The sequence below is a fragment of the Ambystoma mexicanum genome, chromosome 5q (genome assembly GCF_040938575.1).
Source record: "Ambystoma mexicanum isolate Mex_15411 chromosome 5q, UKY_AmexF1_1, whole genome shotgun sequence".
NCBI lineage: Eukaryota > Metazoa > Chordata > Amphibia > Caudata > Ambystomatidae > Ambystoma > Ambystoma mexicanum.
The window spans coordinates 653,812,704-653,840,445 of record NC_090933.1 but is presented as its reverse complement, the minus strand read 5'-3'; positions in this window follow the sequence as shown (position 1 = coordinate 653,840,445).

Below are 27,742 nucleotides of genomic sequence, written 5' to 3'. Positions count from 1 at the left end.
ACCAGAAATGGGGCTACCAGACATCACTGCCGCATTCCCCTTTTTATAGCAATGGGCCTGGAAAGATTCCCGGACCTGTCCAATCTAACTTGCAATTCTGTATTCTTATGTAGCTCTATCAAAATGGCTAGCAGGTTTTCTGGTAAGCCCCACTGTCTTAACTTGCCCCAAATGTGGTCCCTGTTGATGGTATTGAACGCTTGGGACAGGTCTATCCATACCCCAAAAAGAGGAGGGCCGCCCTTGGAGAAAGATTCACAACTCACACTAGTCAGAATGAGGCCATTAAGAGAGGTAGAAAGGCCTCTCCGAAACCCTATTTGATGTTTTGGAATGATACCCCGTGTTTAGCCCAGATTTCCAGATCCCTCAGTACCAAACTGGCAAATATTTTCCCATCAGCATCCAAGAGAGAGATTGGGTGATAGTTTGAGGGAGCCTGAGGATCCTCTCTCTTGAATATAGGAATAATGATCGCCCTGCTCCATGATTTGGGTATTTTCTTTGAGTCTATTATTCCTTTGAACAGAGTGGCCAAAAGGTCAAGATCTGATTTAAGGATCTCATTACTTAAACCATTCGGGCCTGGGGATCTAGATGTTGAACATTTTACTATCAAAGTTTTTATTTCTACTTCTGATATCTTTAAGGATCTTAAACTTAGCAGGAGGTATCAACTTTATATATGTCATAGACTGGGGTCTCTTTAGCACACGCTTACCGTCATCCAGTCCTGAATATTTTTCTGGGTATTAGGGAGGCTTAATAAGCTCCCTAAAGGAGATGCTGAACTTAAAGCAAAGTTGGCAATGTTTGAAATTCCCTGTAATGCTCTGGGTGAAAACTTACATCTTTTGATACTGTGCTATGTCAGAAGACATTCCGTCCCATGTTTTAGGAAGAGGAGTGAATGAAAAAGTAAAATTCGTTTTTATGAAGAGATCTTTTATAACAACCGAAGTCAAAAAGGCATATTAATGATTGAATAAACAAACAGTGGACCTCTCGGATGCTATAAAATATGTTTTCTTTTCAAGTTAAATTATTCAAAAATCTTAAAATCCACCCTAATCTACAAAGAGCAATGCGGAAATGAATGCACATTTACTTGCTTTGCATTTCTCATTGTATTCAAGATCAAATGCCTGGGATTCAAGTTTCAGAAATGTTTTTGCTTGGAGAATGAATATAACCACCAGAATTAATCTTGCCTAAATTTTAATTTTAAGATCATGACACATTCGTCCCGCAGACACATCGTTTTTCATCTCAGTCAGCTGACCCTCACAAATCTCCTGTTATATTTGGGGCGAAAATTCAATATACAATGTGAACTGTGTTGAGACCAACCATGGGCAAACCACTTTTTGAGGAATTCAAAAGTCACAAATTTAGAGCACTTCCACCAGGTCAAATGTTTTAAACAAGCTGAGAAATTTTCAGAAAAGCTTAGAGAAAAGAAACAGTGTTAGTATCAAGTCTAAATATAATTTTGTTATTTTTGTCTGTTGGTCTATGCAAGAACAAACTTTAACTCTTCATGCACAGTTTTTGAACGTTTCCTGCAGACAAAACAAAAGTTAAAAGAAATGTACATGAATAAGGCTTGACATTCATTCAACCAACTGCCAAACAGAAAACATGCATTTTATTATCTTTATAATAGACAATGGGCCTCATTACGAGGTAGGCTCCCACGGAATTAACGGTGCCGGTAAGGGACCGGAACCGTTAATTCCGGGCCGCCCTATTACCTAGGCGTCCTTAGCAGGACCCGCTAGCAGACCAGCATGCTAACAATGGGCCCGTCATTAACGGGCCCGTTGTTAGCATCGTCCCCATTCCCATTGAGCCCTATGTGGGCTCAAATGGGAATGGGGATGTACCAGGTCTGGGACCCGCGAAAGGGATTTACCGGGCCCTCCAAGGTCGGAATGGCCCGGTAAATCCCCTTTTGTTGGACCCGGACCCGGTACCCGATATGGGGGTAGCCAAGCCACTAAACGCGGCATGGCTACCTCCATACTCGTAATGAGGCCCATTGTTTCTTTTGTAAAGTAAAAGTTATTATAGTGTTAGTACCCCAGCAATTGTACATACTTGTTAAAGACAAATAATAAAAAATACAGTGTCCAATTACTGAAGATTGGTGCTGCCATCTAGACAACAAACATCTTCTTTATCGCATTAGCTAGCACGATTTGCGTTGTCAAAGACTGCTACTGCTAATTTATTATTGGTGGCTGCACCCGCACTATCTCATTCACCATAGGAGCTGTGTGGTGCATGCAGCACAAAATCTCTAGTATTTTATTGTAGTATATTTTGAGTCATTATTTATTGCAACCCTAGCTTTGGAAAGCAATGGAACACTGTAGGTATACATTTAATGGTTGATTTGAGTATTTTGCCTCTCTCTAGGAACGTTGAAGGTAGCAAAGAGCAGATGGGCATGACAGCTGGGGTATTAAGCTCTACAAGAAGTAGGTTGCACCAGAGAGTAGGTCTTACAACATAGAATTATTAAGAGTGAAGAAGGTCTATATTTATTCCTGATGTGGATGATGCTTAATTTGACAGGTACGATGTCCCAGCCTTGACTGAGAGTGCTTGTTTCCTTCTCTAATGCATCTCATCATACAGCTGTTATTGATCTTTGGGTTTAAATAGGTAGCATAACACTATGGACTATTTCACTGGTTGTGGTTATATTATAAAAAATATCTATAGGTAGAACCTTCTGGTTTTCTTTTGTCTTTTGTATACCTTATTTGTACTCAATTATATTTGTGCTATATCAATATAACCTTCCTTCATAATATACTTAGTTAACACACCTCAGTGGATTAGCAGCTTACTGCAGACATATGTATGCAACCTGTTGATTACAAGTTTGAATGCGATCTGAGTGTTTCACCTTCTGAACTCGATGAAATGTACCACTGAATAAAATGGGAAATACCTCCTAATTTTGTGTCAAGAAACAATTCCATTAGTATTTGCTTTGTGCAAGTAACATATGGAATTTTTTCTTGGCACAAAAGCAGGAGTTATTTCCCAATGTATTCATTCAAATGTAATTGACTTCAGAAGGATGAGAGACTACTGCTTCCTTGCAGCATTTGTATGTGTGGCATGTGGGTTGCAACCCGATGGTCAGATTTGATTATACTGATCTATTGACTGGGTTATTGAAACATACAAAATACCTCTTCTTTAATGTATGATGCTCAAACCCCACCACATCTTGAATTCTTGTATTGAAGGGAGGTTTGTGGAGATTAGAGGGTTCTTATGCCACGCATAATTCCTCACATTTTCTTGATGAAAGCACAAGGGGCTATTACATTAATTTCAGGAAGGTCGCCCATACTTTGTGCAAACATACACATCTAACGTATATTTCTTAAATCAGTTTAACTCAGGTTAAAAAATGTATCAACTATGGTTATATGTAGAACGTTTTTTTCCAGAAGCCATGTCATGTTAAACATGCCACACATTATTAAACAGTTCACCTATGAGAAGAGTGACAAAGTCCACTGTCTGATCTTTGAGATCCACAAGAGGGTAGCCAGTGGGGATGGGTGCCACACCAAGCCGGTGGATGTTGAGCCAAAAACAGGTATACAGGTGAACCGCAGACCACCCTCATTCGATTTATGAACAAAGGTAGCAGACTGTCATTGGGAGATAACCCCACCTTCTGATCCCTACTAATGGGCAGGACCCTAAGCAGGTTAATCATAAAGTCACCAGGACAGTCCCACTTCCTGTTTTTCACCCTTACCAGTGACCAATACATGGAACATGGATGACTGAGGATCTCTAGAGGGAATCATTGTCCTACGGTAATGTCTCCCAGAGCACCAAACAATTCCATTAGCCAGACTCAAATTATGGTGCCAGAGTGGAATTCTCTCCCAAAAAAAACCTCTTGGCCTTGCATGCTCTTAGATTTGCTAGTGACTCACCTTGAAATTGTTGCACGCACTCTAAACACTGTGAAACACTGTTTTGGGAATTATACAGCATTATCAATTGAAGCCACGCCCCCTTGCTTGGGAGTGCACATAAGCATCTGTGTGCGCGCACCAAGTGGAAGTACCTGCGAAGTACATATTGGCCTCGCATACTCGTGGATTTGCTAGTGACTCACCTTGACATTTTTACAGTATGTGCCATCAAAGCTTCATTTTGAAAGAACTTTGAGTGGGCATTATGGTATTCTCTACAACGTGTGCTAACCTCACTTTATTTCTGTTTTATTTAGCGCACTCTAAACACTGTGAAACGCTGTTTTGGGCATTATACAGCTTTATCAAATTAAGCCATGCCCCCTCGCTTGGGAGTGTACATAAGCATCTGTGTGGGCGCACCAGTACGTGCGCACCAAGTGGAAGTATCTGCAAAGTACCTATTCGCCTCTTTGCCGTGCTTGTCGCGGTGTCGAGGCATTGGAGCTCTTTGCGGTACCCTCCGCCTGGCCACTAAGACAACATGCAGCCACGTGCCTTGAAAATGGACATGCCATCAACGTTAGGTAACAGAGCAGTGCGCCGAGAGGGAGTGCTTGTAACTCCTGTTGCACGTCAACACGCCCTCAGCATGGTATGCTCCACGCCGCGTATACCGAACTCCTCCAAAAAATCGGTGGCATCCCTAACACAGGCAAATGTAATGACATTCGAGCATTCTGGAAAAACATCCATCACAGAAATGATTTAGACACAGGTCCGGTGTCAGGGCAGGAAAGGTCAATAACATTGAAACAAACAAACTGTTTGCACTCCTCAAGTTTCAACTCAAAACTTGCCACAAGTGGTGAAGGATTTACATGTGCCACATGACAATAACCCTTCTGGTGTCGCCCCAAGCACTAACCGTGATTCCCCAGTTGACCCAAACACCATAACGAGAGTGGAATCATTAACTGATAGCATTATGCTAAATGCTCTTCCATTGACTGCAAAGCCTCCTAAATTAACAAATTGCAGAGCATTTTAACACAGATGTAGCAGTTATTGACTTGAATTCTGAGGATAAAGTCTTTTCAGCACAAACTTTGACAGACAATTTCTCTAAATCTCTGGTAATGTTTGACACCCCGGATGTCACGCACAGCAGTTCTGTAGTAAGCATTTCATTTATCCACCCAACGCCCAGAAGAGTTCAAGCCCCGTCAGAAAAAACAAACAAACTGAATGTTAGTTCACAAAATGATAAGTGGCTTGAGGTAACACTTCAGGCCATCTCTAGGGAAATTATATGGCAATATAGAGGCCAAATTAAGTAATCAAGCAGAGCTGTTGGAAATCATGAGAATTTGGCAAGACAATGTGGGGCAGTTACTAAGCAGCAAAGTGGCCAATTCGTCACCGTTAGAGCAAACAAAAGTAACAAATGTGGCGGTAGCGTGCCAAACACTGATGTGGAGTGACTTGCACTTTCAGACAAACTTAAAAGAACACTCCAGTAATTCCGTGCATTGATAATCTCATTTATTATACGGGGCAACTGCACAGAATCCTCCGATGGTAGAAGAGTCAGCAAGGACTACCCCTTCTCTGTCCCATACTAATGCTCCGAAAATGGCATATACCAAATTCGAAGCAGGTGGAGCAGGACAATCAGCAAAAAGAAAATATATATATATATATACATATATATATATATATTCTTCCTGGTAAACTACCAAAAAATCCAAAATCAGTGAAAAACTCATTGGGGGCCAAATCTAAGCAGTTTTTCAAAGCGATTAATTTGCCACAGAAGAGCGTTACAATTGCCTCAGAAGCAATAAAAAAAATATACAAGCAGCAACTGCTACTGGAGAACAATGACTGTTTGACAATTGATGGCTCGGACCAAATGGACTATGCCCCTTTAGATGCCTTAGTGCAAGAGGTCAACAATAGAAACATCGAGAATTGTTCTCAAATGGGAATTTCCAAATTAGTTGAAAGTTCCCAAGCGGTAAATATTGAGTTAGCACTTGAAAGAGACAAAGCAGCAATTGTTAATCATAGGCTTGAGATACGAAAGGCCGTTGATGCTTTCATGGCTGGTCAGGACATCTCAAACCTTATGAATTTGAGCAGGGTCAAAGCACAGTCCTCTGTGGCTGAAGTGTACTGTAAAAGTTTGGCTTTGCACAATCAAGTGGCTTTAAGGGACACTTCTCAAAACCCGCTAACTGAAACAATATGCTATACTGGAGAAGGGAAGTTTCTGGTGGCAACACAAACTCTTTGCCTGTACCTCCGCAAGCAATTAGTGAGCCATCGGCAGTCATAAGGAAGGATCAGGAAGTTAAATCAGGGAGTAGTGAGCCAAACATCCATAGTGCAAACATGACGGTCGAAGTGCTGCAACAAATTGAGACAGCCTTAAGAAATATAGAATGCTCAAAGAAACCACCTGCCATTCGTGATGGTGGCAGGATGGACGAAAGTGTTCCACCTGCCCCACAACTATATCTGAGTGTAGACGATTGGCAAGGCATTCTTTAACATTAGCGTGCCGCCTGCCTCCAAGTGTGCAATACGATCTCAATAGGAGGTTGGTCATGGCCATCTTCTCCGATGTTGCACAGCTGGAAGATATCACCTCATCTGACATTGGGCCTCATTACGACCCAGGCGGTAAGGGGTTTACGGCGCCGTAAACAGCGCCGACCCTTACCGCCTGAGTACGAGGTCCCTTAGCGCCATGGCGACTTTAACACCTGCTTTTAGCAGGTGTTAAAATCCATGGCGCTAAGGGACCATGGAGTTAATTACGCCACCGTAATTTACGGTGGCGTAATTAACGCCTTCCCCACTCCCATTATGCCCTATGGGGCAAAAATGGGAATGAGGAAGGGTAAATGGGGATTGGGGACTTACCGCCCCGCCAAGGTCGGAATGGGGCGGTAAGTCCGCCAACCACCATGGCGTAAACGTAGTTTACGCCATGGTGGTAAAGTCACGGCCCAGGCGGTAACTTACCGCCTGGGTCGTGATGAGGCCCATTGAGTGTGTGGAGGTCACTCATGATGGGAACCTAAACTCAGTCCGACTATGGTTGAACTCTCGAGTTGTCCAAAACGTAATTTGGTCAACCCGAAAGACATTGCAGGTGATGGGTTTTGACCTAAAAGTAGACGGAATGCCAGCACCAAGTCTCCCCATGAATAGGAAGCATAAGATACAACAAAACGTGGGGACGCCCCAGAGCGTGAAGGGGAAAAATGTACAACCACAAACTAATTTATGTCAGTGTAAATGCAATCAGGGACAACAATAACTAGATGTAATGAGACAGAAAAGAGAAATGTTGTTATTGAGCTGGAATACAAGAGGTTTTTGCCAACTGCTCAACAACGACTGAAGCAATCTGGGGGGGTGGACATGGTGTTACTCCAAGAAACGTGTTTCACCTCACCTCCAGTATGGGATAACCATGCCATATATCTCAACCCTGCACATAAACCCATTAAAACCATGAAAGAAACGATATCTGAATTGTGGGCAATGCCAAATAACCATACGATAATGGTGAAGGTAATGATTCAAAACTCTGGGTACGCTATTTTGAATATCTATTGGAACTCCATTGCTATAATGGATGATGTATTCTACAGAGATTTAACCATGCTATTAGATTTAGGTGAGCAGGAACCCTCTGTGACTTTTGTAATATTAGCAGGCGATTTAAATATCAATGGTTGTGAGGAAAAGGCCCGAGGCAATAAGGAAATAATACACCACTGGAACATGTTTATCAAGCATCGCAATCTCCACATGTTAAATGGTATGTTTATGTCAGATATGCCGCCCCTTGCGACATGAAAGAGAGGTCATCTTCAATCTGTAATTGATTACATTTATGTAAATGATAATTTGTTACAATCCACACTGAATTTTGAGGTACGAAACTCCGAACTAAGTGACCATAACATACTAGTGATGAAATGGGAGATAGAAGATCAAATCCCAGAGTGTGCTAAGGCGCAACGAGGAAGTTATGTACTTGTAAATCCAGGGCTGAATTGACTCGGATGGTCTGAGGAGGGCTTGCAGCATTTCAATCAATATTTTGATAACTCACATGCTGAGAAAACTGGGGAAATAGGGTGTTTAGGGATGGAATATAGTAATACAATGCAACTATTCCGACACACAAGGTAAAACTACATAAAAAAAGGAAAAACCCTTATTATGTTTTTCTCATCTTTACAGCCTGATCAAATATGTGAAAGTGTTCACATATTTGATCAGGCTGCAAAGATGAGAAAAACATAATTCTGTGCCGAATTGAGGCAAGTGGCTAATACCCCTCTGATCAGAAGGACATTCAGCTAAGGATGATTCTAAATAAGTATGTTAATTGGATAAAACAACATTGAGCTCGAATGTTTCAAAATGATGGAGCCAACATGTTGAGTATATTCGCTACTAAAAACACAGCGAAAATGTGGACAATTATTAATCAGGTTGCAGTGGGCTCACAGATTATCATCCAATACATCGCGGTAAATGAACAAAGTTGGATATAATACTTCACCTGCCTATATTCAGTGCCGAAGGGAGGTGTAAGCTTAAATTCCATAAAATTAATGGAAAGACTCCATCATAACCTTGATCAAGATGACCTAATATGTCTTATTAAAACAGCAAGTAACTCTAGTAATGGGTTGTCAAATCAAATGTTAAAATCGTATCCCGATCAATGGGCATCAATACTATTTAAGATATACTCAGCCATAAACACGGCCCAAGCTCTACCAAAAAGTTGGACACATTCAATAACAGTCCCCATTTTTAAGAAGGGAGATCGCCAGTGACCGAGTAGCTACCGACCCATCTCATTGCTAGATGTCGTGGGTAAGATCCATGCTAGGTTATTGCTAAAGGAATTAAATTCATGGATCACTGAGAATCACCTAAAAGATCCATTCCAGTCGGGGTTTGTCACAGGAATGGGGACAGTCCTGAACGTATTATGTTTAAATATGATCCAGAATCAGTGCGCTGCCCAAGAAAAAATGCTATATTTACCGTTCATAGATTTCCGGGCAGCGTTTGACTCAATCGATCAGGTCATGTTATTCAACAAACTAAAAAAATATAACTGTCCACCATCTGCACTAGCATTAGTTATGCTAATTCATTCAAAAGCAACTATGCAAGTGTGATTGACATAAGAGGGCACCCTGTCTGCCCCAATAACGACCGAGAGGGGCTTGAAACAGGGGTGCACATTAGCATCATTCTTGTTCAATTTTTTTATATTGGAAATGGGTGAAATTTTTGTCAATACCATCTGTGATGCACTTAAACTAGGACATCAGAAAATAAGACATCTTCTATATGCGGATGATCCGGTGATCTTATCCCAGACTCCGAGTGGCCTCAAAATATGTTGTTTATTCTTCATGAATATATCCAAGAAAACAATATGGTCATAAATCAAATCACAGGTGGTAGTGTGCAAAAATAGAATAACCCATAGGGAAAATTCAAATAGATGGAGGTTACAAAACACAAACTTAATAGTGGTAGCTCAATATAAATATCTAGGGATTATATTTTCAAACTGTAATAACGTAGAGGCTCATAAACGGGAACTGCAATGTAAGCTACAGGCATTAATTTCACAAGCAAAACTACTAGCATACAGATTTGGTAAATACTCATTTAAACACATACTTACATTTTTTCAAATGAAAGCAACATCAATCTTAATCTATGGCATGGAAGCATTCTCTCCCGAGAAGCAAGAAGAATGGGATAAGCTAGAGGCCAAATTTTGGAAAGAAGTCCTGCACTTACCCAAACGTACCCCGTTAGCCTTGATACGCTATGAGTTGGGATCATTGTCACTATATTCCCAAGTATTGTGGAAGAGGTGTTCATTACTTTGTAATAATGTGAGTAAAAATGTCTATTACCTTGAGCATAGTAGCCCATCAGGTTTTGGTAAATACCGGCACATTTTCTAGCAAATGGTGCAAAACTCTGTTTAGTGCCATGGCGGAGGCTTCTATAGATTTGGAGCTACTAATCTATAATCCCGGACAAGCTAAAATTAAACTCTTCCAATTCGATTTGATAGATAATTGAACAACCTGTGACCATTATAAGGACTTTGATATAGCTCTTTTTTGGGGAAAAAGATACAGGACAATGGCGGAATATCTCAACAAATGTCCATCACCACACATCAGAAGCCAATATAGTTTAACCTGTGGCCTACTCGAGACATACTATTTAGGAGGAAACTAATTCCTGAAAACCAAAAAAATTGTTGTTATTGCTCAGATGAGCATGAGTCAGAATCCTTGAACCATTTTGTGGTAGCATGTACTGGGCTGCTTTCAGTCAGTAAAAAATAATTTCGACATATATTTAGCATGAAAACTCAGTTAAACTATGATGAAATTTGGCAGCAACTTTTTTCCTGCCCAAGATTGACTGTAAAAGTGTCAATAGTCCACTTTCTTGAGGCGATAATGCCGGATTCAAAATCTGGAAAATAATAATAGCATAGATGATAATAACTGCTGCCAAAGGGGCGAGGGGAGATTTGAAATGGCATACTTCCAAATGCCTGTTTTCAGTTGTGTATTCAAATTTCCTAAAAGACTAATCTTGCATTTGCTTTAATCTGTTTTAATGGAATAGTGTGTTATGTGTAGAGTTAGTTTCTTTCTTTTATTTTCATTGTGGACATTTACGTGAATATCTTTGAAATTTATATGAAAAATATTATGAATTGTGTATCATATATTCTGTTGTTTTGTGTTAAAATCATTTGAAAAGTTGTGTTTAACAACTAAACAAATAAAAAAAATAAAAAACAGTGTTGTCCCAGCAGACAGCGAGTGATGAAATCCCATTTCATTTGTACCACAGCCCCAGCAAACTCCCTAACGTAAATCACATGCACATAGACTGTGAAAGTCCCAAGGTTAAAAAGTTGCACTGGGAGGAGGCAGTGGTGATTCCCATGGGGCTCAGATAGAACAAGTTAAAACCCTCTTCATGTGCTTCTGGGATGAGAAACGTGGACAACATTCTCAATTACTCATGACAAACTGCCCCCCTTGCTTACCAAGAGGTTTCCCAGTAACAGAGGCGCATGGTAGCAGGGCAGATGCGCTCAGACCCACACATGCATAGATACTATGACTTCCAGGGGAGGAGAGGGAAACTCCAAACATACCAACAGCCCTTTTGAGATACAAAATAGTGGCAGGCATTCTTATAACCTCAGGCCAGCCCCTCAGAAACCAACTGTCCTCTACCTGGAAACCAATCATATTGAAGCTCGTCTGTCGGTACCCTGGTGTCCAAAACTACAATATTTTCCACACCACAAGAGGAGTGACCCTCATATGTAATGTAGCCATCTCAGTCTGGTAATAAAGGGTGTTCACGTAGGAGGTAGAGAAGAGTTTGGTGAAGTGTAGCAAGAGAAAGGCACATTGAGAGTGTAGGAGGAAAGAGCAGGAGCTTTGATTGAGAGTTTGGAGGAGATTGGAGCAGGAGAGAGTGGTATTGTAAGGAAGAGTAGAGTACCATTACTGTCACAGCGAGGAGAATTGTTGCAGAGTGGAAATGGCATCATCAAGAAGTGGAGTGTGGGGCAGAGGAGAAAGTGAAACATCAGAGAGAAAGAGGGAAGAGAACAAGAGGGGACTATGGCCATACTAAGCTTGAGAGTGGGCGTAGGAGCCCACTAATCCTTCATAAGCTAGCTCAAGGAGGTTCCAGCATGCCAGGTACTGTACAATAGAGACGGTCAGCCAAGATGTATCCCAGGGACCATGACGCCAGCAGAGGAAGGTGGCTCCCTGGTGGAGATCACATTAGTCCCCCTCCCTAAGGAGTAAAGAGTAAGGTGCTGCATGAAAAGTTTGCCCATTGCCTGGCCTTGGTGGAGGAGACATGCAAACGTGCCCAAGTCCTAGGTCCACTGGCCTATGTGCTAAAACAACGAGGGTTGAGGAATCCCACAAAACCTGCAAACTGATAACAAATCCATTTGTTATCACGAGCCTGATCTGCAATTGTTGTACGAGACTTTTATTTTTCTACATGTGCCAAGACACATCCCGTTTGGTTTCTTGGATTGTTTATGAAATAAAGTTCTTAGTGAAGCAATTTAAGCCTCCTTTTGTGGATTCTACCTGGCAACTCGTTCATAGAATTTTAAATTAGGTTGGCACATAATTGAGCACCTTTAAGAGTGAGTGAGGGCTCAGTATGGAACTAAAAGCTCAATATATGTACATTTATTTTAAAATTCTTACATTGCAAAAGAAGATATACAAAAAATGATAATTAGAGAAATACAAAAGTGTTTACAATGAAATTGGACATCGAATTCATCATTTGTTTAAATTAGTGGGAAGGTTTCTTCTTTTATTCCTAACAAAAATTCAGAAAATCTTTGTATGATTTAATTTTTAATGAATGTATATGTTTACCCTCCAGGCACTTACTCTGTACATAATAGAAACATTTTAGAAGTCTCTCATCTAACCTAAGTACATGGAGGAGTATTATTTGGCCATTTCTTAGTTATTAAACTTCAAGTAATAACAACAGCATTAGTAAACAGTAAAGATCGAGTCAAACCTAATGGAGTTCCCTCCAAAGCAAACATTGCTACCTCCCAAAATGACTTGCCAATTTAGAATCACTCGCAATTAGAAAACTACTTCATTCCAACATCTATCTAATTTCCACCAAGTTCATAACATATGCTTTGGTATGTCTTCTGCATTCGTGCATCACCGGCAAGTAGCATAGACTTGAGGATACCATAAATTCATACAATGAGGGTGAGATAAATCCCCCAAAATAATGTTTTAATGGTTGCAAATATGTTTTGAGAAATTGGCTTGGTGATAATGACAATTCATTATGGAGAAACCACTGCCAATATGCCCTACTGCTCAGTAAGTTTGCTAAAAAATGTGGGCGAATTACAATAACTGATCAGATGTTCCTCCAGCAAATTTCAGAATTAACACTTGATGGAAATAGTGTCACACCAAAAACCGGAAGCAGTGGCCATCTTTAAAAATAATATGAATTGAAAATCACCCATTTCCTGTTGTCAGGCATGATACGAGGAGATACAGGTCATGCCAGAGGACATTCCCAATAGGTAAGTTCCTGAATTGCGACTCCGGAAGACCAAATTTGCAAATTTGCTTTGGTGGAGCTGTTTGTGTTTACAGACATGGTTTTGGCACATACCGAAGAGTTCTTTCACCAACAAAACAGAACAATATCACACCAGAGGAAGACTACCATCTGCAGTGATATGCAGGATGGTGGTAAAAGTTGGGATGGTGCCTGCGGGAACCATAGTTATTAGAAAGTGGTGGAATGGCCTCCAGGATAGGCTCTGCACACTTCTGACACACCAGCACATGGTGGGAGCAGTAACCAAAGGAGGCACAGTTGAGCGCCCTTAAGATGAACCCATTGGAAGCATATGGTTGGCCTGGCAGGCATGAGCGTGGCTGAGTTTGGGGTTGCCAGCCAAGCAGACCCTGGCACATAGTGGAATTTCCACTTTCATATGACATAAGCCATATTCAATGGGAAGCTGTGCGCACACCTATAAACTGGACCAAGCAATGAGGCTATAAGGCAGGCCACATCCCAGTAATAGGAAATACAGTTAGAAATAGCATGCATGAAACATAGCTTATCTGTGATTGACATGTTGTATCATTTTCCTGGAGTATTCATAAAGTCCCTGGTCCCTCCCCAACCACCTTAGCATGTCACCTTAAGACACATGCAGGCCAGAAACCTGATGAACACTGATTGGCACTTCAGAAAATAATTGGCTTGACACCCATATGCAGGCAAAATTATAGTATCCCATGCTCCAACTATATGCATGTCACGCATGCAAAATCTCGGTACTAATATACAGTTGCAAAAAAGTGTGTGTAAGATAAATAACCCATCAATCGGGGACACTAAATGGTGAGTCCCAATGCACTGCAAGCCCAAAACAGATTAACCACGTGCATATGAGAATGCCTGAGCAAAAACATCCCCACTTGCCTGTAAACGAAATAAATACCATCACAAAATAGGGGCGTACACATCATGAGGTGCATGTAAGCCTGAATGCAAGTCACAGAAACCTCACAGGTTATGTCTACATCCTTCGCTACTGCGGGCCAGGATGCAACCCACAGACACATCACAGGTAATGTCTACATCCGTCCCTACACGAGTTGCATTGTGCACATACAATGAGCGTAAATGCTATGTACAATCATGTCTTCTAATTACATTTCAAGTAACAGCATATCACATATTTTCCAAAAGACATTCAAGACAGCTAAGTAGGGGAAGATGGTACAAGCATGTCCTCCACATAATGCGCTGCTATCTCCACTGCTGAGCCATCCTCCAGCCAAGCCTCCATACATGCTGGACACAGTTCTGGCAGACACCAACAAATAACAGGCACGTCAACATTTGCCAACCTCCTTGACTGTGGCTGCCACATTTGTCTCCATAGAGTCCATGGGCACTCTTACCAGTGGTACCAGACCCATGGGATGCTTCAGGCACACCAGGGCTTTGAGCACCACCATTACCACTACCACTGCCATTCATGTGACAGCTGCTCCAAACACTGCCATCACTGCTGCCATTTCTGTGTCATGTGCCAGCTTCCCTGATTCTCACCATTACCACCATCACTCCTGTTATTCAGCTGCTATGAACCCCACCAACACTGTCATGCGCCAACTGCTCCCCTCTGCAGTCATGATTTTGTTATCTGCTCCTATCAACACTTCGGCTACATGCCCCGCCCATCATTTCCTTTGCATCCATCACAACAGTCATTCAAATTTGGACATTCACCCGCTGGACACCTCTCTGCTTCTCACCACATCCCTTTCACAGCCACTACGTCACCCTTGTCCCCCTGACGTGCACTGAAGTGTCACTATCATTAAGATGATGATGATACAGAAGTGCATTGCCCACATGCATCAGGAAAGGGTCAGGTCATTTGGTAAATAATCAACATGACTGGGCTGTGTCAGGAATGCAAGGAATGGACTGGATCATTCTCAGGCATTGAGGGATGCTTTGCAGGGTGGCATCAAGTTAGGTGTCTAACTGCCGGGAAAGGCTGAGCAGGAAGATTATTGAAGGAACTGCTGACATCAATCTAACATTTGTTTTGGGGTTGAGGGTGGTGGGGCATACATTTGTTTCTGTTATATAAAAACATTAGTATTGATATTGCGTTCCGTTAAGCTGTCAAGACACTACTCTTCACCTAATCCTAACTATGTGCCATCTGTATACTCTGTAACCTGTATACAACGCTATCATTATGCCTGCCTGTAATACATGTCATATTTGTATTAAGTTTGTAATTATGTGTAAATGCCATTTACATGCATCTTGTAACTAAGCTCATCACATGTAACAGCGCCTCGATGCCTAAGGGCTGTTTGCGCGCTGTATACATTAAATTAAATAAATAAATAAAAATGACCATTCCAACTGTTGAATCCAGTTGACATTAAGTGCCTGTCATATCTGTGATGTTTGTGAAGAGTAATAGTACAATGGCAGGTGCATTCATATGGGGTTTAAAATAGTTTCCAAATAGTTCCTGACAGATGATGCTTCCTTTCGTTTCATCTTCAATTCCACCCTTAGCTGGCCTGTGGTCACCTGCATCATTATTTGCCCCGGAGTCAGGGGATTCATTGTCCTTCTCTGGAGGCATTGAATCGTTACCACAAATACATATCTTGTGCAGTATTTAATGGATGACAATCTTTCCAGCTTTCTCATGGCTGTACATGAGTGTCCCATGGCTGGGACAGACACCCTAGCCTGCACTTAAGTGGTCTAAGGGCCTCATTCCGAGATTGGAGGTAGTCACGGCGCGATTTGTGCCATGACTGCCTCCAATAACGGTTCTGGCACCAGTCTCGTTCAATGGGGACTTACCGGTGTAGTCCGACCTTTGCGGGACCGGTAAGTCCCCATTGAAAATACCATTCCCCATTCCCATTTGAGCCCCCATAGGGCTCAATGGGAATGGGGAAGTAGCTAATAACAGTACCGCAATTTGCGGTACCGTTATTAGCTCTGAAGTCCCATAGCGGGTCCCGTCCATAACGCCTGGTAAAATCAGGCGTTGAAGGAGGGACCCACTAAGGGAACTCGTAGTAGGGTGCAAAGGGTTTACCGGCACCGGTGTCCTTACCGGTGCCGGTAATCCCTTTGCTCCCAACTCGGAATGAGGCTATGCTCAATACACATCTCAGTCCAGAAGTGTTCCTTGTTCTATGCCACCTAGTGTGTGGTCCCATGGTTAATTTAGATGTCATCAGCTACATTAGCTGTCAATTGCCCGTTTCACCAGGTGCAGGCAAAAGACATGTGCTGGTTGTTGAAATGCTATTCAATCAAAGTACTGTGCAGGCTTGCTTGGTGTCTCGTTATGTATAAATGGAGGCACTCACTCTTGAGTTCCAGTGACTTGTAATTGAAATGACCAGGGTACTGCTCTTTCTGCTCCACGCAAAGGTATTTTCTTCCCCATTTTCACATCACTTCCCCAGCTGCAACATTGTCCACACTCATTGCCAAATCTAGTAAGAGATAATCGGTGCTTCATTCGCTGTGCATTCTTGGAGAGCCTACTAATTGAATGACTCCCACTTTGCCCGAGGAAGGGGGGGTGTGGGGCATATTGGGCATATCCTGTTTCAGGCATCTTAAACTCGGCCTTATTGGATCTGGGTGGGACACGTAGCTCCGTCAAGAATTTTGTGAGAATGGGTTTACAAAGTTCTTCAGCTATGCCAGTGCTGCGGCGGGTCGGAAGTGGAAGGCCCTCTAACGTGGGGTTTTTGCATGCATGTACCTGGTACTGAAGGCAGATTCCGGATATGTTCATGAAATAGTACAGTTTCCTGTTGTGGCAGACCCTCTCCACTGACTGGGACAGGAGGGGCACCAATGCTGAATACATGCAGTCCAAGGCAGCGATCATACTGGGAAAGTGGGTTGTAGCATAGTAATATGCCCTTGTGGAAACAACTACAGTAGAAAAGGCGTTAGCTGTGCCAACATATCCAAAGTCATTTATTAATGCACAAATCCAAAGATGTATCATAATCTTTCTAATGTATCTAAAAATTAGATCCCTGTGCCAACACACGTTTTGAGCTTGCACTCTTCTTCCGGGATTTGTTATACATTCTACATAATAGTACGTTTTTATATAGTCCTTCCTGTTGCCACAGGATACATATTTGGTTCCGCCTCAAAAACGTAGCTGTCCCATTCCATTTCCCTTTTAGTGTTCTGCACAACGTTCCTTTTGATTCAAAACCCATAGTCTTCTTTCGTGTTAAACTGCATTCTTTGACAGTATACTTCATATACTTCATATAGGGGTTACCCTTCCGAAGGAAAAGTCTGGCATTCCCATTATTCTGCATTTTGTTGCCTTCATGGAATACACCTGGGTTGGGAAAGAGGACATGGAAATGAGATTTGAGCTTTTCTCATGAGTGCATTAAGCACCTGTAGCAGCACCTTAGGCAAGGCTGGCTGCAACATGCCATACAGCATTGCCATATTGTGCTGCAATGTGCCCACTGCAAAGTGCAGCAGGGCCACCGGGTTCAGTATGGGTGTGCTGGTGATTTTCATCCCTCTCAGGGTCAGCAGGTCTGCAGGTGATAGTTCAGGTGATAAAGTGGGATTCTTTGGTCATCGTTCAGTGCTCAAGGGGAAGGGCGTACTCAAGGTATGGGCTGCCTCCTCATCACGTGTCCTCTGCTTTTGGTGTGCCAGTGTCTTCAGATGTTGCTGCAGTGCACATCACTGTAGATCGATGAAGAGTAGCACATTGTGACTGCCATAGTAGACACCTGCTAGGGGCTGCTTGCTGCTTGGCGGACTGTTTGGGGACAATGTAGGCCTTAAATATCATTTTGAAACCAAGTGGATGCACCTCTGGCTTAATTGTCCTCACCTGGATACACTTACCTCCAAACTTTTAGATGGAGGGAACTGCACTATTCTTTGGAGGATGCGCTGCCTGTTTTTGATTGTGTAATACTGGTAATTTCATAGTTCATTTTTTGAAGTAACTCATCCAGGGGAGATAAACAGTGTTTCAGGGTTTTTGGGAAAACACGTCTAGTGTTAGATTTATAAGGAAAAACATTAGATTAATGCATGTAGGTACTCTCCGTGCAACTAGAAACACTAAGGAGGTTTTCAGATAAACTTGAGTCAGCTTGGAACAACAGAATGTGATGGGTAATTGGTGACAGCACTAAGCCCCTTTCCTGGGCTATTGTTAAATCCTTTCTCCATGCAGTTTCCTTCTCCTTTCTACATTTCTGGCACTGTCTCTGGCCAGGCAATGGTTTTGCCAGGCTCCTCTGGACCTGCCTCATGCCAGTCGCTGTCTAGCAGCAGTTTCTCCAACATTGTGAATATGGTTCTCTCCAACCACTGTCCTCTCATGGATTCCCCTTGTATGAAGGGAACTTCAAAAACATGCCTGCTTCCTCTGAGTCCAAGCCAAATGAATTAACCTTCCCAACACCTTTTATATCATGCTGGTTGTGTTCTCTGTTAGAATGCTAACCCTGATTGGTTACTCCCAGCGAGTCCATATATCTGGGATTGATCTTCCATTTTAAGGATTTTCTTCATGTTGTCATTAGTCAGGTTTAAGGATCAGTTTCTGAAGTAATGGTTCTTATTAGATGTAATTAGGAGCCACATAGTTTCATAATCAGTCACAGCATGCAGTGCCATCTTTAAAATCCTTTCAGTTGGTTTCAGTAATTTTCAGCATTCTGTGATCTCTTTTGCTGGGTGTGACATCATCAGTTCATGGTGTCTTGTTATCCACATAACTTAAGATTGGGAGTTTGGTGATTTCTACACATTGGCGAGTTCAAGGAGGAGGCAGGACAACAGTAGAAGATGGAAGGAGAGGAATCAAACGTTGAATTTGTAGTTGAGCTGGAGGAGGTTAGAGGGTTTAATAGATTAAGGAATAAGTACTTAGTCAAGACCAGGAGGTGAAAGGAAGTTATAGAAAGGTGTGGAGAAATCTGAGGAGGAGGTTGACTGACAGGAGGTAGAAGGAGCTATGGTGAAGAGAAAAGTGAAGACCAAAGACGTTGGATAGACAATGTTGGTTCAGGGGTGAGACCCTGATCAGAAGGGGGTGAGCCCACAGTGGGAGGAGGTACAAGCATGTGGCATGGCGATGAATAAGTAAGGACCATATTAGCGGGTAGGGATCAGCTAAATGGATAAATAAATCTTGCGTACAGCATGGTAGCCACCCCCCTAGACGTTGCTGAACCACTAAGACATGGAATGACCATTTTGCCAAAGGAAGGACCATTGGAGAGGCCACACCATAGCCAGTATAAAGGGACTGAAATATTTAAAGACCATCAAGTAAGGGATTCATGACTTCCTTAATAAATGCACCTAGACCTACCACCCAAGAATCAACCAGACATCTGAGGGCTTCAGAGAGGACATGCAAGCAACCCAGATATCACCATGAGATCCGTTTCCGTTTGAGAGACTTTCTAAAAATGTTTGTTGAACACACGCCTTTTAATTTAATAGAGGGACGTCTGTGGGACATTGAAAGACACCTTTACACACCATTTTTTTATTTTTGCCCCACAATGTAGTGTATCCCTGATATGACACTTAAAATGAAAAACCTTGTATCTGTTTAGTCTGTGGTTAACAGGAGCAAACCTGCCTTCCTCATGGCATACTTCTAGAAAGAGAATAGTAAGTCAGATGTGCTACAGGTAACTCATTGGTGAATCAAATACGCCCTCTCCAGAAGTAAAACTAGTTACTCATAGTAACTTGTTTTTGAATTGTCCCCATTAGATCATAGGTATCTTCCTCCTAACCATAACCTCTTGGACTACCAAAGTAATCAATCACCCCATCAAGAGGAGAAATAACTGAATTGAGTTAAAACATATATCTCCTTCAGGAGAGAAATTTACCATATTTTGGAGAAACGGCACTGGCAAAGGAATATGAGGTCAATTCAGAGAGGATATTCGATTCACAAAGAAGGTACTAGTAGTATTGACTTAATCTCCTCTTTCCAGGATAAAAGTAAGCATTCATCTTTGCAAATTCTGTGTGTACACAATAGTCTATTTTCAGGAGTGAGTTAGATCAACTACCAGAATTGGTTTGGTTTTCCCCTTTCCCTGTTGGTCAGTGCCACAAAACCTCCACTCCAGGGACATTTTAGAACCTGCTTGGGCCTGTGTCTGGAAACATGTCAATCATTAAGATACATTAAATGTCATATTGCAAATAGAGCTCCCAGTGTTAAAAAGCATCATTAAAAATATACTAAAACATATAATTAATGAACATTCTATTTAGTTAGTTTCTGTCACCAGTTGCATGTGTGTTAAATCAGATGAATCCTGACACAGTGAGATAGTGTTTACAGACTCCTGGTGGCTGACTAAAGAAAATCTGCAGAAGGCCTTCCTGTTGGAATAAGGACTATTATCCTTTCAAATGGCTCTGTGTAGTTTTCTTAAACTGGTAAAAAGTAGAAAAAAATGGAAAAAGTGGATTCTAAAAAGGAGCTATGTAATGACAGTGTTTCAAAAACCCAGTGCCAACCTAGTCACAAAATAACGTTGAGTCTATTAGACTATTTAAACCATTTACTAAGGGCCTCATCACGAGTTGGGCGGAATCCCGGTGGTATTACTGCCGGGATACTGCCAGGGCTAATAGCGTTACTGCCAAACCCCCGTTGCTATTAGCACCGGATCACAGGTTTACCAGAACGTCAATTTCCCATTCCCCATTGGGCCCATTTGGGAATTTTTGGCGCAACTACTGTCGGCGATATTACCATGCAGTAATTGCACTGAAAGTCAGCCAATTCCCCAGCGCATTTACCCCTAGCTCACAGCTGGGGGTAAATGCAGCCAAACCTGTGATTTGGCGGACCCTTAAATGCGGCAGTAATATCATTACCACGGCTGTAAATCTTAACTTAACTAAAGAACTGCCAGCAACCCGAACTGAGAGGTTGAAACACGACAGTAGCCATGCACTAACACATACGGAATTCTGAGTAAGTTGATGCGCACAATAACACATTTGTCAGGTTATTACTTCAATTTTATTGTTGTTGAGAAAATAACCCACATCATATTACTGTTGTCATTGTAGCAAAATACGGCTTATGTCAATACGTCATTACAATCCAAACAGAACACCTTGTGGCTCCTGGCCGTATATAATCTCTAATACCTGTGGCTTCTAATGTATCCTAGGGACTTTCTAATGTCTCTATTGCCAACATTTACCAATTGGTGCACGTGCAGATGTTTCGCCATGCATAGGCTTCTTCTAGGCGAAAAAACAACCATATTTTAATTCAAACATCAGAAAACCCAAGACATACATTGAAAATGCATTGTTGGACATAACTGAATCCATCAAACTGTGTGGATGCACAAGAGTGAAAAATAAGAAAACACAAAGAGAAAAAAAAGGATAAATGAGAATGCATATGTACAGTGTCACAACTTCCAATTCCTACAATGGTTTTCTATCACTTTTTCTTACATTTTCACAAGCTTAATCTTCAAAACCAATATTCCTAATTTATATCACCCTGCCTAATGCACACTTTTGGCAAATGTAACCAAAACATAATGTTTCTATGTGGATTGACGGTACTTGTATAAGTGGGTTTCTTAATTATACTGAAAGACTTGCCTAGTTTGAACGGTTCCCTTTCAAAAATGTACTTTGTCCCAATGTTTCAAGGTACCGTTCTGGGCTACTGTAACTAAAGGATACATCCAATTACAAATGGGGTAACCCAAATAGAAGCCAATAGTACACACCTAAAACAAGTTTTTATTATGATTCAGCTCATACTGATATTTACCTCCCAATCCTCACCCAAAAGTGCCAGCGTTCAAGTAAGGAGGAATTCATTTCCTTGTCAGTGAAAGACTGTGGGAAACTTCTAAATTGCCACGTGAACATATTAACAGTCCCCTGTAATGGTCAGAATTGGACTATTAGTGATTGTTTCTTGAAATATAAATATTTGGGTAAATAATAACATTCAGTGGGTGGGCCCTAGGATACATTTACCTTTTGGGTTTGCCATCAAAGTGTAATCTTAAAGCACACAAGTCTTCCTGAGTCCAGCCAGGAAACCGTTGTGAAACTTCGGGCATAGTGAGCTAACATTGGAGACTGCATCATTTAAACCTTACAGCGCATATTTTCAGTGCCAAACTGTATCTCAGCCGGGAAGCACTAGCTGATACTTCCGAATCACTAAAACACCCAGACGCTACTTCAAGGCTGCAAAACACTTTTTTAGACTCCGTGATTAAAATACAAAATGACCCCTTTTCCCAATTATGAGTTTTCAAACCTCTCACTCCAATACGCCTTTTGAAATAACCTCAGTAATTTTAGGAAAGTAGCAGCGTCCACATTAACACTGCTTGCACCTAACATAACGCTTACCTATGAAAATAATCCATTTTTGTCTCCTTTTTCTGTTAAATGCAACTCTAAGAATGTGTACTGTTTTCAAGTCCTTTGTGCCAAATGTGTGTGGCCTTTACATAAGAAAGCAATTGCAGGGCCACATTCCATTCATTTTGTTCTGCTATCCAATTAAATATTCTTTTTTTTCATTTTGAGAATGATCTGTGCTGTAGCTTTCCTTTACATATCATTTCACTCTGCAGCATCTGATGAAGAGGTCTGTGGGACTTTGTAAGCTAATGCTTTGTTGCATCTCTGCGTAGATTTTTCAGTTAGTCCGATAAAAGATATAGAAATCTGCAACGTGTGTGACTTCATAAAAGGAAGAAGAATTGGTGCTTCTGCAATAAATGAGGATAATTTGAAAACATGTCAGAACACGCAAAAAATAATGTATGTCTTTCCCATTATTGTCCTTTGATAAAAATTAATAAAGCTCAGGAAAGAAGATACCCAGGTCCCAGCTTAAAAAGAGAAACACTATTCCTTGTCAGCTCCAAAAAATGAACAAAGCATATTTAGCTCTGCTCAACTCAGTCCAGCTCCAAAAATACTGGTTAAGCACAACCCATCTATTCCGGCTCTGAGCATATCCAAGGAATAACAAAACGTAGTTAAACCATGCTAGACCTGCCTCATCAGCCACAAAACCTCCATAAAGCCAATACATGTGTAGATAATGATACAGTTAAAATGTACTGATCCTTAAATGTAATCCAATGCTAATCAGTATACCACACTTGGACAGAATGTGATCAATATTATCGTGGAAGAAGAAGTAACATAATTATAGGTGTATTACTATAATATGACATGATATGCACACATTAACATGCTGTTTAAATGATAATGTAGTGATAATAAGGTCTAGAGGGCATGAGGTTGATCAAACTATTCTGGGCAATATAATGAATATCTGTGCCATTGTACCTGGTACGAGGCTCTGACTCTGTTGCTCGAGGAGGCCACACCACCCTAACTCGCCAAGGATGAAGAGGAAGAGGAAAGGTCAAAACCCTTCAGCTGTCACCCTTGCGGCGTATGCCTGCGACGGGAAAGGGTGCAATTGTATGTGCTGCTGTGCCTGGCTCGAGGCTCTGACTCTGAAGCTCAAGGAGGCCACGTCCCCTAACTCGTCAAGGAGGAAGAGGGAGAGGAAGGGTTAAAACCCTTTAGCAGTCACTCTTTGCGATGGAAGCCTGCCGCCACGGGAAAGGGTGCCGCTGTCTGTGCTGCTGTGCCTGCACCGAGGCAATGACTCTCTTGCTCGAGGAGACCATGCCCCCTAACTCACCAAGGAGGAAGAGGAAGGGTTAAAACCCTTGAGCGGCCACCCTTGTGGTATAAGCCTGCTGCCGGAAAGGGTGCCGCTGTCTGTGCTGTCTGTGCCTGGCCGTGCCGGTGTGCCGCTGTAAAAGTAAAGTGGCTGTGAGGTAAGGGATCTGTCTCTAACTGTGCTGGGAGGTGATGCTGGCGCTGGGAATGAGAGCATATTATCACCCGATCTCCCATACTGCAGCTCTGAGTGAGGAACCAAAGATCCGAGGTCTACATTTCTGGTATTTACCCCAATTGATCCTGAACATCAATTTGCTGGGTGTGGGCAAGTTACCCATGACATAGGATTGAAGAACTGGAAAAGCAACTATCCACTCTGTCTTTGGGTAGGGCAGGGGTTAGAGACAGACTACGGCAGCTCCTCGAGCCGTCGGGCATTCCCTGCCTCCGGGTCTGCTATTGTTTGTTCAAGCTGTCCCATGCTTTGAGCAAAAAGCTCACCTAAGCAATTGAAAAAGGGAAGCTGCCAGATGGAGCATTTATAACTGGTGGGTTTTTGTGACAATTTACTGGTCCCAATTGTTACCTTATCAACCTAATAATCTGCCCCCCAGGCCTCAAGGGCTGCTAACATGCTCTCCCTTGGTGTGGTCTGGTGGTGGCTAGTCGGGCAGTGTGGCCCGGTGCACTGCCGTAAACCTCTATGGATCTTGGATTTGGACTTTCTGTGTTTTGATATTTGTATTTAGGATGAGGAGACACATTTTGTTACCCGAAGATACAGCCCAGTGTGCGTCAGCTAAAGGTGGCAAACTGATAGGACTGGCCAGTGAGCCAACTGGCAACTGGACGGTGCTACTCTCTTTTTAATCACTGTCACTGATTTTATCCAACATCCTCATCTTTTAACTCATCAATTAGCCTAAACCAACTTTTAAACTATATCTGTAACTGTTATTAACTCTATTTTAACTTCATCATCTTTTAACCTATTACTTGTGATGGGGATTTTGGACCACGGCCCATGGCAAAAATCATATTGCATTACTTTGTCAGGGGGGTTGGGAGACGGAATATGGCAGCCCCGTAAGCTAGTCGGGCCTGCCCCTGACATATACTGGCATATACTGATACTGACACCGATATATTTTGGGTACTAAATTGGCCATTGGAACTCTGATTCATCTTTATTTTTTTATTAATTCATTGTTGTGTTTCAATTCTCATTTGCTCCTGTCCTGTTTGGACACTTTACGGGTCTTCCATAGACTGACTAGGAGTCTCCTAAACAGCATTTTGCATGGTATTTTGTTGTTCCAATTGTTGTTGTTGTCGAACGTGCTTAACAGGAAAAACCCATGGCATCTGGCCAGTGATAAATTAAGGTTACTGCAGCAATTACAGAGAAGAGCGACTGCGTGATTGTGCCAAAGGGGGGTGCTAACCATGGTGAAATGCAAAGCGACCACAAGCCTCTTGGCTACCCAGAGCCCAAAGAAACTTAGGAGAAAGAAAAATTGGTTCTGTGGAGAACATAGTGGCACTAGCAGAGGGCAAACCCGGGGTGTTGCAGAGTTCCAAGGGGGTGGGGGGGTGAACTTTGGACTCATATTTACAAAAAGTCACATGACTGGATGAGCAGATCAGGGGGCGGAGCTGGCAATCACCTTCATGTGGAGGCTGGCCACCTTGCACAAGCCCATCCTAGCAAGCACCCAAGAGACAGCCGGACCAATACCCGGGACAAGAGTCGATCCATGTTTATTGTCTGTCTCTCGCCCGGCATCTGAGCTGGCTGCTGTACCAGTAATTCCTTCCTTATTCCCCGCAACGGGTGATCATAACCAGGCTGACCCAGATAATGTTCCATATGAGGGCAATGATATGTCTCCCTCATTGATAGCTGAACCACAGAAAGCGCCAAGAGGGTCGGCTGCTGAGGAACTAAATAGTGAATTAATGCTACCCATGATGAATTATTTGATTAATTTTTAAACGGGTATAATGAATACCTTGCTGATCTTGAATGACCAGGTTAGGTCGGAAAAAAAAAGGTTGAGGCACTAAACACCCAGATTAGACAATGCCTGGATTGCAATTTATCAGGGAAGGGGGTCATTCAGGGAGATGCAAGGCTACCCTGTGGCAGTCTGCTAATGCAGGAAGAGGAGGGGGTGATTGGGGAGAATGCTACAAGCCAAGAGTTAGTGGTTCCTGTTGAAATACATGCCTCTTCCAACCATCCTCCCAGCGAGCGCATGCTCCCCCGAAGTCAGAATGACCCCTGTCTTTACCTCAGCACTCGAGACCTTTGGGTACCCAATGCAGGGAACAAACAATAACAAGAGGGGTGCCACTGCTGGTGCAGGATAAGGCAGATTCAAGGCGTTACCCCCTCCAGCTGCCCACGGATGCTCTACCATTGGTTGGTGTAATACTGACTGTACCAATGCTGGAAACTGGGTGTACTGAAGACTGTGGGGCCCTGATCAATCAATCAGCTTAATGGGTTAACTCAAACATTCGGGGTGGCTCCATAGATCCTCACCTGATCCTAATGGCCCGTAGAGTACCTATTATTTTCCCATCACTCTTTGCCCCCTGTTAGGCATCTCAAATCCAGGTGTTCTGGCATTTGCTACTGCACACCCACTTTAGGAATAGAAAAGCTAGGTGTTGTTGCATTAACTACTGTGCCCCAATTTTAGACATATCTATTCTCCCTTCAGGTGCTTTAGTTTCATTTACTACTGTAACCCAACTGTTACCACACCGTAGGCTTCTCAAATCAAAATGTTGTAGCAATCATTACTGTATCCCCAAAGTGTCACACTTTCCACATTGGGCCTCTTAAATCTAGGTGTTGTTGCATTCACTATTGTACCCTCACTTAAACAATTCCTCCCGCTATTCAGCTGTCTCAATCTAGGTACCACTGCAAATAACCCTGCGCAAATCTAGTTACCTAGCAGTTCATGCATCAATCTGACTTGTGCGACCCGTTTCCGTCAAATACCACTGACAACAGTGCTCTCTGCCTGGAGCGAGCCCATCCACACCCAACCAAACCAACCTGCGGCAATGCTCCCCCATGCAACCACCAATTCAAACATGACAGAAACAGAGTGAGAACTAACACCTCTCTGCGCCCTCAATGCTGACCCGGCAATAATGCAGCCACTCAGAACAGCAATCCTGCACACAGCCTTTTCAATCACACCTACTAACCACCAAAAGAAAGAAACACTGGAAAGCAAATAAACTTGCTAACCAAACTGCTACAGCCGTTCTCGCACCTTCGTTCTCAAACACCGACAACACACCACCACTCCACTCTGCCCCCAGCACCAGAACCATCCTGCACTCTTGCACTCTATTTCCTTCATGCTCTCACATCAATGCCTTGGTTCCTCAGATCAGAGGATCCATCTGGGCCACCATGACCCATCCAACCAAGCCACCATTCTTTTCCACTCATGCTCTGCCCTCGCACAACACCCCCTCCTGGTCTTATGCCAAGAACAACCGTCACCCCCACTCCACCACTCACGGTGCTATCTCAAACTCTGAGGTCAGAGGAGCACTCTGGCACTACAAACAGCCTCCAAACCACCTCGACATCATCTGCACCTCCCCCCTTAAACTCCACATCCAATGTCCCATTCCTCACAGCTCTGGACCTTCATCCCTGCCCACAACACAAATAAACACTGCTCTACATCCAACACCCAAGCCAGAGGAGCACGCTGGCACTCCCTACACAACCCCTTTGCCACTGCCATTCCATCCGCCCCTCCCAGCAGAATTTCATCATGTAGACCATCTCCCCCATCTAA